The 11,561-nt window shown below is 38.6% G+C and overlaps 1 pseudogene; it reads right to left on the bottom strand.

Moving 5' to 3' along the window:
- Positions 1 to 7,950: 7,950 nt before the first annotated feature.
- LOC110743690 lies at positions 7,951 to 11,160 on the bottom strand (annotated as a pseudogene).
- Between the last annotated feature and the right edge of the window lie 401 nt (positions 11,161 to 11,561).

Consider the following 11,561-nt stretch of genomic DNA (forward strand, 5'->3'; position numbering starts at 1 on the left):
TGGTAAAATTTGGATGATAACAGCTGCCCTGACTCCCCCACAGAGCTGTTGTGAGGATCAAAGGGGAGAATGTCTGTGAAAGCACTTGAAAGCCTGTCACACTCTCCAAACACTTGTAAAGGCTTCTAATTGTTAGGTGGAGCTCCAGCGAGGATGGGCAAGATTCTGAGAGGTGACAAAGGAGAGATGGGTACAGGGTATGATCACAGAAACAGGATGCTGGGGAGAACTGGGGACATCTTGGTACACAAAGAGTCACTGGGGAGGTTGGGGCCAGCAGATGGAGGGCAGTAGAATTTGATCTACCCATCCAGAAAACTTAATACTGGAGCCTGGAGAGCTCGAAGTTTGAAATAGATGGTTTGAAGCCCAACAAAAGGAAGTCCTACTTTGCAGATAGTGAGTAAAGGAAAGTTCTCACCCTGAAGAGGTCAAGGTGTTTGCACATTAGCCCGTCATTTCATCAAGTCTTTACCAAAACCTTAGGAAGTTTATGTCATCCCCATTTCACAGCTGAGATTCTGAAGCTCAGCAGAATGAAGAAACCTGGCTAACATGAGAGCGGAAAATACAGGAGCAGACTTTAAACCCTAGCCTTACTGAGCTTTCCACACAGTCTCTAGCTTCTTCTGATTCTCCCTCCCACCTCCTCTCCTCACCCACAACTCATTAGCTGGAAAGCAAATGTAGACGTCCTAGTCTCACTGAATGAATGTGCTGGGTGGCTTTAGATTAATCACTTAAACTCTCTGAACTTTAGGTTTCCCCATCTGTACAACGATCTGGTTGAACTCTGAAATATTCTGCAAGGGTTATCTCCCCTGAGGCTTTACTCAGGGGGAAAAAACAAACAAACAAATAAAAACAAAAAACAAAAACTTTTGTATGCGTAAATCTCTACCTGGAAGATCCAGCCGCCCCGGTACTCCTCAGCTGCATCCTAAACCACAGGTGGTAGAGTTTTATAGAGCTGGTTGCACCACCCAAAGGAAACTTCGTGTAGCATTTGCAGTAGCCTGAAAAGAAACCATAGGTCCGAAACGTTGCTTTTACAGATCATAGTTTTACTGATCACATCAGTACCTTAGTATGGGGTGCTCTGAATGCGTTTCCCTTATTAGGAAACAATAAGTCTCCTAATCCATCTGACGTTCTTCATCTGAGGACATTGCTCTTCTTTTTTTTTCTTTTTTTTCAGACAGAGTTTCGCTCTTGTCGCCCAGGCCGGAATGCAGTTGCAACCTCCGCCTCCCAGGTTCAAGTGATTCTCCTGCCTCAGCCTCCTAAGTAGCTGGAATTACAGGCACTTACCACCATGCCTGGCTAATTTTTCTATTTTGAGTAGAGACGGGGTTTCACCATGTTGGCCAAGCTGGTCTCGAACTCCTAACCTGAGGCGATCTGCCCTCCTCGGCCTCCCAAAATGCTGGAATTACAGGTGTAAGCCACCGTGCCCAGCCTAACATTGCCCTTCTACTTTTACCATTTGTCCCTTTGACCTGTTGCCCATTTCTCCTTAGAGACTAGAACATGTTAGCCCCGCAAGGATAATAACGGACAAATGGACAGGAATGAAAATAATTGCCCAAAATTGGAGATGATAACTTCATGTTCAATAGCAAAAGCGCCTACTAAGGACCTATTTGCACAACCACACTTGGCAGAGTTACTGCATGCTGAGATGATTTTATCCCATCCTAAGATCAGACAAAGCAGTGTCACCATAAAGATCATCGCTGTAGGCCGGGCGCGGTGGCTCACGCCTGTAATCCCAGCACTTTGGGAGACCGAGGCGGGCAGATCACCTGAGATCAGGAGTTCGAGATCAGCCTCAACATGGATAAACCCTGTCTCTACTAAAAATACGAAATTAGCTGGGCATGGTGGTGCACGCCTCTAATCCCAGCTACTCGGGAGGCTGAGGCAGAAGAATTGGTTGAACCTGGGAGGCGGAGGTTGCAGTGAGCCGAGATTGCGCCATTGCACTCCAGCCTGGGAACAAGAGTGAAACTCCACCTCAAAAAAAAAAAAAAAAAAAAAAAAAGAGCATCACTGTGGCCGGGTGCGGTGTCTCACACTTGTAATCCCAGAACTTTGGGAGGCCAAGGCGGGCAGATCACGAGGTCAGGAGATCGAGACCATCCTGGCTAACACGGTGAAACCCCATCTCTACTAAAAATACAGAAGATTAGCCGGGCATGGTAGCGGAGGCCCGTAGTCCCAGCTATTCGGGAGGCTGAGGCAGGAGAATGGCGTGAACCTGGGAGGCGGAGTTTGCAGTGAGCCAAGATCGCACCACTGCACTCCAGCCTGGAGGACAGAGTGAGACTCCGTCTCAAAAAAAAAAAAAAAAAAGCATCACTGTAAGCAAACTCACAAACTCACAATGCTTACTTCTTAGAGAAGTATCTCACCGACAGTGTTTTTTGTCATTTTCTGTTCCTTTTGCTTAAGACCGTAAACTGCATGAAGGCAGAGGCTCTTGTTTCTTGGTCACTAGAGTAGTGCCTGACCCATAGGGGACAATATATATTTGTTGATTGTTCCAACTTTCACTCATACAAGATTGTTAAAACAACTAGAGACTTGTGAATTTCAAAAGGGATCCAGGCGTGAGGGAGATAAGGGAAAAGCATCCTGTTTTTTGGTTCAGTTATGTATACGATTACACCAAAGCAAGGGGCCCCACACCATCACAGCACACACAGCATGGGCTTCGGGTTCAGACTAACAGCTGCATTCCAGCTGCTTCACTAATTTACTGTATGGCCTTGGATAAGTCACTAAATCTCACTGAGTCTCGGTTTTTCATGTACAATGTGGGTAATGATAGACAGGACTGTTCTGAGGAATAATTGAGATCCTTTCTTTGAGATCCAACTATCTAACAAAACGCCTGGCACCCTAACAATCGGTTCTCATTCTCCTACAGTCCAAGTTTTGGCATCCAATAAAGTGGCCACTAGACACATGTGGCTATGGAGCACTTGAATGAGACTACCGCGGCTGAGGAATTACAATTTTAATTGTATTTAATTTTAATTAAATTTAAACACTGAAGAATTGTGAAAATTATTTTCCTCTTCAATACCATTTTATCCTATTTTGATAAGACAGCATTTCACCTTACCCATTGCATTGCGTAAGGCATCGTTATGATGTTGTAGTGCATGTATGGGACACCAGCATTGTTTCTAGTATTATTCACAAACACATCACTGATGCAGTCAGTGGACAGACTGACTCCCTTCAGATGATTTTCTTCTATGCACTAATGTAACATTATAATGCATTCATTTGGATATTTCATGCAGACAGCTCCAGTTATAGCAATTTCTATGTAAACTGTAATTGATAATTAAATCGAAATACTTATTTTAATTATAATATAATTAAATTATGTTTCTAGTTAGAAAAAATAAGTATGGGCAAATTTTCAAATTTAAAATGAAGGCGTCCTACGGATATGGAATTGAGTGGCAATGCAGAAACTAGTCCCAAGACCTGAACAGTAAAGAATAAAAGAGACTGGAAGAAGGTGTGTTCCAAATCTCACAACATATGGCAATTGCAGTTGGCTGCCACAGAGCCAAACAAAAAAGCTGTTAAGAAAAAAAAAAAAAGGAGAATAACGTGGACAATATTAAAAGCTGTTTAAAGCAAACACACATTGAATTTGATAAGAAGTTTCTCTCAACAACTAAAAAAGGATTGAAGAAATTAGTCACTTGCAATCAGTATTAAATGTCCAGCAAACATATCTTAAGCAATTTTTGACACGTTCTGATCTTGTAACTGGTCAGGTATAAAATGGCTTGAATTCTTTCACAAAAATCCAAACTAAACCAAACCCAAACCCACATGTTTAGATGGAGAGGTGGTGAAAGAAATCATTTCAGTTGTGGAAATTTTGTTAGAAAATTATGAGGAAAAGACTAAAAGATATTTCACAAAAGCAAAATATAAAGTAAGCCATCAAACAAGTGATTGTAGAATGTAAGACTAACAATGTCAATGATCAATTGATTCAAAATGTGAAAAATGAGAAGGCCCTTTTTTAAGCTTTAGACATGCCGTATAGAATAAGAGACTGTGCCCAGTTAATACTGGACACATTTGGTTGCATTTGTGTTTACAAACTTTCAAATTTACTTAGAAATGTTGTCTGTGACCTAAAGAAAAAAACCAACTCAATGTGTAGATAGCTTTGAATATTTTAGATATGTCAAAGAAGAGTTTCAACTAGGTAAGAAAAAAAAAACTACCACTATCAACAAGACAGATGATGGCCCAGCTATGTTAGGTCAAAAATCTAGATTTATCAGAATTTTAAAACAAGAGACTGATTTTTCCCTTATTGCTTCACTCCATTGTGTGACACACACTGAAAATATTTGTGCTAATTTTTTTTTAATGAAAAGTATCATGGATACAGCTGTTAAAATCATTCAGTATGTACATGTTGTAAACCACGAGTGTACGGAACTATTGAAAGAAATAGAAAATGATGTATTTGATGATTGTGTGCTCTTTACTAATGTTGACTGCTTAAGAGTTGTGGGAGAGTTTTATAAAGATTTACAATACTAGTAACCCCAGTTCAAGATTTTCTTGAAACTGAAAGAATGATTAAAGTAAAAAAAAATGGCTGCATGATTTATGGTTTATCAACTATATCAGATTGCACATGAATGATCTAAACTTAAGTACTACAGAAAGCAAAAATAATTTATATTGAAATATAAATTGTTCATAAAGCAAATTAGTGATGTTTTTACATATTTTTTTAAAGCATAAATTGAGATGCATATTTTAATTGTAATCAACTGTTAGGTAAATTGGCGGCAAAAATTACAAGAAAAACGTGAGCATCTCTATGTTTATATTGATAAATTTAGAATTGCTTTTCAACTTACGCAATACTCTTTTGAAATCAATGTTAATATTACTGAGTTGATATAAGAGTTAATGAATTTATTTAACTTGGACAGATGTAGTTTCAAAATTGGTATGGTTTTGCCTCAGAGTCAAATTGATTCTTTGAAGGAAAAACATGAACCAGTTTTAGAAATAAAAATGCAAACACTAAGGGAAAAATGTTTTGGTACAAGATTCAGTTATTGAGAAATTTTTAAGTACATTTGGAACAACTTGAATAGGTGAATGTACTTTTTCAATTGTAAATTTTATAAAATCTAAATATCGATCAGGTATTTCTGATGAAAATTTAACATTTGAATTGAGATGTATCTAAGTATAAAACAGACAGTGGAGTTCCAACACTTACTATGAAGAAAATAATGTAAAATATCTTGTTAATTATTTTTATACTTATCAGATGTTGAGATGATCATCATTATGATATATTGGGTTAAATACAATACTAAAATTAATTTTCTTATTTCCTTTTTACTTACTTTAATGCTGCTTCCAAAAATTAAATTATGTATGTGAACTGACTTAGATTTAAATTAGACAGTGGGAATCTGTAGGTACAAACACTATGCCACATATAGGGCTACCTCTCCTACAACCTCAAAGGCTCCGAGATTTCTTCTTCACAGTGTTCCATCTGAGTCTGTGATTTCCTGGGTGAAAAGGACAAGTCCTGTCGTCCCAATTTAACCTCACTCCATATTTACCCATTTGCTTTTTTAAAATAAGTATACCATAATTCTGTAATTATTTTCAAGTTTTGTTTTTATTTTCTTCAAAATTAGATTTTCACGTAATTTATAGAATCAAACAATTCTGTGAGACTTATTCCAAAAACAATCATCCTACTATTCAACCCTTGACCACCACCTCTTCTGTTTTTCAATAGCAACCACTTTCATTTATTTTAGCTGTTTCTTTGTTATTTACCTCCATATATAAAAATAACAGCCTTGTATTTCCTACCTTCTGAATTTTCAATTTTAGGTATCACGTAGGGAAAATAAGGATTTAGCTCTTATTCATCATCTCCCATTCCTTTATCACAGACCACCACACCACCATTACTACCACCCACATTCACACAAACTCTCTGTCCCATGATCCCTTCAATATAATTATATCATACTTCTGTTTAGATTAATACTGTGTTTAAATTAGTATGACAATTTCAATGTTATTCATAGCATTGAACCTATAGATACGAATGATATAGTATACTATCTTTACTTTTCCTTTCTTGCACAATTTTATTTTTCCTAAAGTAATGCTTTCCTCTTTTTTGGTTTAGTTTTCTATTCGTTACTAATTCAGCCTCTATTTTCCCCTAATAACCTCAAATATTTCCTCTCTGCATTCAGATACACCAGGGTGTTCTATTGTTTTCTTTACTTGGATTAATCTCTCCTGGCATCTTCTGATCTGCCCCACTCTAGGCCTACTTCACACTCTATTCCTGGGAATTCATTTCACCAAAGTGTTAAGAATTTCTTTGACTTCTTTCTTCTTGGATCCAACGTCTTTATGCTTTTATTTTTGTGCAGCACATTATCTACTAGCTAGCTTCCTGAGAAAAGGTACATGAGATGTAATTTTTGTGAGCTCCTGAAAGCCCAAATTTTCTTTGGTCTAGAGCCTTTCTTTAGTGATAGTTTAGTTGGGTATAGAAATCTAGTGGGAAAATATATTTGCTCAGGATTTTAAAAGATATTGCTCGATTGTTTTCTAGCATCTGGTGGTGGTGTGAAATCTGATCCTTGATTCTTCATATGTGGCTTGTTTTATTTTTCTCTCTCTCCTCTCTGAAAGCTTATAAATTTTTTTTCTTTAGCCTATGTTCTGAAATTTCACAATGATATACTGCATGTCCTCCACTGTTTTCTGGAATTCATATTATTCAAATGTAGGATTTAATAAGGGAGAAGTAACATAATTATCTTGTATTTTCTCTCATTTATTTCATCTTCATTTTTAAAGGTTTTTTTGCTTTATTTTAAGAAAGATTTTCTCAACTTTATCTTATGAGCTTTCTATTGAATTTTATTTATACACTATACTTTTAATTTTCAAAAGTTATGTCATGATTGGAATGTTTTTGTCACCTCCAAAACTCATGTTGAAAATTAATTCTCAATGTAACAGTGTTGGCAGATGGGGCCAAATGGGCAGAGCACTCATGAATGGATTAATTACTCTATAAAAAGAGTAAAAAGAGCTTCTGAGAGTGAGTCACCTCTCTTCTGCTATTTGAGGAACAGCATTCTTCCCCTCTGGAGGATGAAGACTCCAAGGCCCCATCTTGGAATTGGAGACCAGGCCCTCCCAAGACACCAAGCCTGTTAGCACCTTTAGCTTGGACTTCCCAGCCACCAGAACTATGAGAGAATATATTTCTATCCTTTAGTAAATTACTCAATCTCATTATTCCATTATAGCAGCACAAACAACCAAGACAAGTGTTCCTTGTTCTTTTTTTTTTTTTTTTTCACAAAACCTCTTCTCATTTCATGAATCCTTTTATTTCAGAGGCTATTAATAATAGTTTCTTTTTTCTTTCTGAAGTTCTGAAGTTTCATCTTCCTGCTTTGTCTCTACTTCTTCCAAGTTTTGTTGTTTTCTATTAGTTGTTTTGATTTCTGTCATGTTATAGGCTTCCTTAGGTGTTTACTAGTTCATAGCTGTTTATTCATATTTAAAAATGGGATTAAAAAAAATGATTGGAAAATTTGTCTAAATGGATGAGACCTGCTGACTGTGGTATTCTGACTGAGTCATTCATGTGGGAAAACCTTGATGCCAGTATCTTTTTTTTTTTTGACAGAGTCTTGCTCTATCACTCAGGCTGGAGTGCAGTGGTGTGATCCCGGCTCACTGCAACCTCTGTCTCCCGGGTTCAAGCGATTCTCTTACCTTAGCCTCCCAAGTAGCTGGGATTATAGGTGTGTGCTACCACGCCTGGCTAATTTTTGTATTTTTAGTAGAGACAGGGTTTTGGGATGTTCAAGTGATCTGCCCGCTTCAGCCTCCCAACGTGCTGGAATTACAGGTATGAGCCACTGCACCAGGCCCGATGCCAGTATCTTTAGGACTTTTTTCTCTTTGACTAGTTGGATTTTTTTTTGGTCACAATTCATTTTTATTGATAGAAAATAAACACTTATTCCAGTTTCAAAGTTGTTATACTTGAAGTTGCTATTTTAAAAATATGAATTTTAAATAATCACTTAATAATCCTGCTTTGACTAAGACAATAAAATGTGGCTTAAAAAAAAAGTATTCAGCACCATTTGCTCATAGATCTTTCAGTGTTCTTAATGTTTCTGGAACTTTCCTATCTGTAAAGTACAGGAATTAATCAGCTACATGAGAAAGCCTCTCTGGCACAGGCAATGGGAAGTTAAGCAGTCATCATAAAGGAATCGATGTATATTCTGTGTGATTTGGACTACAAAACAGTCTCTTCCCTTCTATGGTAGCTCAAGAGAGACATGCTTCTAAGCACTGAGGTATGAGGAGTCTCAGATTGTTATTTGCTGTTAGAATTGGTCTTCCCAGCTAGTAATAGTAAATCTCTGGCACAGGTGCTATTGGTCCTTAATGTCCTGTGATTTTAGGAAATTCTGTAAATAGTTTGGATTCAGTTCAATTTATTCAGAAATGAAACATGTTTAATTAAGTTCACTACTCTGACAGAGTAAGGATATTTTGGTTTAGCATCCTTATAAAATATATGTAATGTGTAGGTAAATAATGGTCCTAAATCATACTTAGAACACTACATTATTTAAACCAATATCTCTTTTAACAAAATGTTTATAATTAAAAACAGCTGATGAAACTACATCCAAAGGTATGACAAAGGAGACTCAGCTCTGTGTTGCTTTTAAAAGAACTTTTAAAAAGCCATTCAAGGATAGGTAAAGAAGCCCACTTCTCATTGTAGAATTCCTATTGGGACTGGACCAGAAATTAGCACTTCTAAATATTTCAGAAAAGTCCAAAGTGTTAAAAAGCCTTCCAGGCAAAAGAACGTCTTTCTGCATCAGAGAGTAGTAGTGCTCATCAGAATTTCCTAATAACACAAAAACAAAGGCAAGTCTTTACATTTGATCAGATGTCAAAAAAATGGGAGACAGACTATTATGTCAGCCTTACTTAGAGCTCATGCTGGCTTCTTCCTACATACTGTTGACCAATTTGAGTTAAGTGGACTTTGTGAGAGAATAGTGTTTGATGGCTAGGATGTCTTTTGGGCGTTTCTTCCTAAGTGGAATACACAACATATAAGGGAATAGGGGAAATAATAGAGGGAAGCCACTCTTTCCAGCTCAGAAGGAGTTGGTGATGCCCATATATGCATTCAAGAAGCCCATGGGATCCTCTAGCTGTGGATAGTGGCTAATGCGGTCATCCAGAATCGACACTGTAGACCGCAGAAGCATTTTCCTGTACAGCTCCAAAAACTCTGGATAGGGATTTACAGGATCCAATGACCCATAGATACAATGAATGGAGATACTTTCAGAGGCAAGAGCTCCCACCCAGCGCTTTCTAATCTGCTTCCTCTGATTGATGTACTCTAAGACACTGTTGGTGATGAATTCCTGTCATTGTTGCGGACCCCGGCCCACATGTCCCACAGCTAACTCTCAGACGGCTGAGTATATGGCCCAAAGACTGGCGTGAAACCTCGAGAGAATACAAAGGAGTTCATCAGCTGCGTGAGGATGGGTGACAGCACAACTCCATTTTTGCGCAGCTTTTGGAGAAGGAGTAGACAGTGAGTCTCAGGAAAGATACCTCCATTTGATAGACAGATGCCACAAAAGTGCTTCCAGGATGCTGGTCTACTCAAATATGGAATAGTGAGTGATATGGTCTCAGTTTGTCACTGAAGCCAAAGCCTAATAAATCAAGGACAATCACTCAATGAAACCTCAAGGTCAGACCTTCCCAAATCTTGTACCAATCATAGCTGGATGTTGGAAAGCCATGTAAAAGAACAACTATCTCTGGACTTCCAACCACATCCACAGAGTCTCGGTAGAAGATAGGCCGTCCCTTGTAAGTGAAAAACTTGCCTGAAGACTTCCATGAGTGAAGGGCAAGGGAGAGCTGAGCGGGTGGGATGTGCAGGTATGTGGCAAGCAGGAGCACTTTCAACAGCCCCACCTCGACCCACCACCCCCTCATCCTGATTCAGGTTAAGACCTGGGCTGCAGGACTTCATGTGTGGGGAAATCAGTTGCGCATGCTGGCTAGTTGGATTTCTTAGCGTAGAGTCTTCTAATCTCTTGCCTAGAGGATCTAAAGCTGACTGCCAGCATTCTAGAAACAAAATAAGTGAAAGGGCTGAAGAGGGAGAGGAGAAGTTTTAAAATTCAGCATGTACATTTTCACTAAGTCTCTATCCTCAATTGTCCTAAAGTCTCATAGCCCTCAGTCCTCTTACTAGAGAGAACAAACCTCAAAAATTCTGCTACGGTGATACTAAAGCTATCATTCTAATAAATGGAATTGGTAAGGAGATTCCAAATCTAACTGTGTTTTTTAAGTCTTTCTGTTTTTATCCTTTCTTCACCCCACTTCCAGAGGTACCCAGTGTCATTAACTTCTGAGCCCTTTGGCATTTCCATGCTACAAGTTTCTTCTTGGATTTTTCCACTGCTGGCATAAGAATCAACTTTTTCAAGTCTGCTGAACCAGTTATTGTCTTGTCTGGATTCCTCAAAAGCAGATCCTGAGACAAAGGCTGATGCACAAAATGTGTACGTGTGGGTATGATCCTGAGACTTAGGAATGGGAGTGAGTCAAGAAAGGAGATAGAAGAATGCATTATATTGTTGGCCACAGCTTCGGGGCACTTGTATGTGAGTTGTCAACCAGGTTCCTCCAGGTATCCCACCACTTGACATCAAAGAAGCCTAAGAGAGGCATTGTCTGTTTAGACTTCTATGCAGGTGTTAGAAGCATGCTCAAAACTGGCCTCTACAGTTATGGCTGGGACAAGAGGTGAGACTTAGAGGATTTGTTGGATTTGTGCTGAATCTATCATTAATCTATAGATTAGGTAAAGAAGAATGAACATCTCAACAATATTGAGTTGTATAATGCATTAAAAAAGTTTGTGGTCGGGCACAGTGGCTCACGCCTGTAATCCCAGCACTTTGGGAGGTCGAGGTGGGCGGATCACAAGGTCAGCAGATCGAGACCATCCTGGGTAACGCGGTGAAACCTCGTCTCTACTAAAAAAAAAAAAAAAAAAAAAAAAAATTAGTCGGGCATGGTGGCAGGCGTCTGTAGTCCCAGCTACTCGGGAGGTTGAGACAGGAGAATGGCACGAACCCGGGACGGGGAGCTTGCAGTGAGCCCAGATCTCGCCACTGCACTCCAGCCTGGGCAACAGAGCAAGACTTAGTCTTGAAAAAAAAAAAAAAAAAAAATTTTGTGTGTGTGTGTGTGTGTGTGCATGCATGTGTATAATCTTTATTATTTAGATCTTTTTTATTTCTCTTGGCAATATTCAGTATGTTTTGCATTTCTACAGGTCTTGTGCTTCTGCTGACCCTCTTTTCCTTTGCTGTGTCCAGTTTGCTGTTAAACACATTATATAAATTATTCGCTTC

This window comes from Papio anubis, unplaced genomic scaffold (assembly GCF_008728515.1).
Source record: "Papio anubis isolate 15944 unplaced genomic scaffold, Panubis1.0 scaffold255, whole genome shotgun sequence".
Lineage (NCBI taxonomy): Eukaryota > Metazoa > Chordata > Mammalia > Primates > Cercopithecidae > Papio > Papio anubis.